Below are 1085 nucleotides of genomic sequence, written 5' to 3' on the forward strand. Positions count from 1 at the left end.
TGTGTGTGTCTGTGTGTGTGTGTGTGTGTGTGTGTCTGTGTGTGTGTGTGTGTGTGTGTGTATATACAATAGAATCTCGGTGTCTTTCTCATATTCACCTAGTGTCTTCCTTCCCTCATACATTCACAACGCCAACCATTCTTTCCGTTTATTTAACTCTTTCTCCTTCCCTGCTGACCCCTCTCGACATCAAATAAAGTGTCTTGCTCAAGAACACAACACACAACCCGGTCCAGTTATCAAACTCACAACCTCACGGTCGTAAGCTCGACGTTCTAACCACTGAGCCATGCACCTTCATGACCAAAATATATTAACAGATTGCATGATGCTATTCCAAAGACAAGCAATCCTGGTTTGCCAATGGGCTCTTAGCAGCATGTCATTCTAGTACAAAAAATGAAAAAATAAAATAAACCATTGACATTAATTTCTCTTGTATGGAATTTCAGTATGGTAAAACCTGATGACAATACTTTCGTGAGGAACTTCCACAGAAAAACACTTAAACCTTGAACAACTTCAGAATCCAATAGAACTTTGATCTGAATCAAGAACAAAGACTACCTTCGGAGTTTCCCCTATACGGTGATCCTTCACAACGAAGTTCTTTTTGTGCTAAAACACTTTCTAGACCTTCGTCCAGACCCTCAACGCAACACCTCCACACTTCGTTTGGCTGAACTTATCCTACTCCTCAAATGCTTTTCGTTGGTGGCGGAGTCTTACAAACATTTCTCGGGAGTGGCCATGGGAACGAAAGTAGGCCCCCAACTATGCGAACTTGTTCGTTGGCTACGTCGTCTTGAAGAGTCAAAGTAAGCCCATTTTACATCATTTCGTTCCTCCTCCACCTTAATTCGTGCCGGGCTTAATTTTTATTGTCCGTCTCACTTTAAGGCCGATAAAATGATACCTCTGTTGTGGCTAGTCGAAGCCAGTTTTAACCGATTTTACTACTCTACAAGCAAAGGTAATATTTCCCCATGATCACACATATTTTACAAGATTGGAAACAAAACGCTGCTTGCATTTGCAATGACACTCGCTGACAACTATCAAGTGATGTCATGGCCAAGAGACAG

Source organism: Octopus bimaculoides, chromosome 1 (genome assembly GCF_001194135.2).
Source record: "Octopus bimaculoides isolate UCB-OBI-ISO-001 chromosome 1, ASM119413v2, whole genome shotgun sequence".
NCBI lineage: Eukaryota > Metazoa > Mollusca > Cephalopoda > Octopoda > Octopodidae > Octopus > Octopus bimaculoides.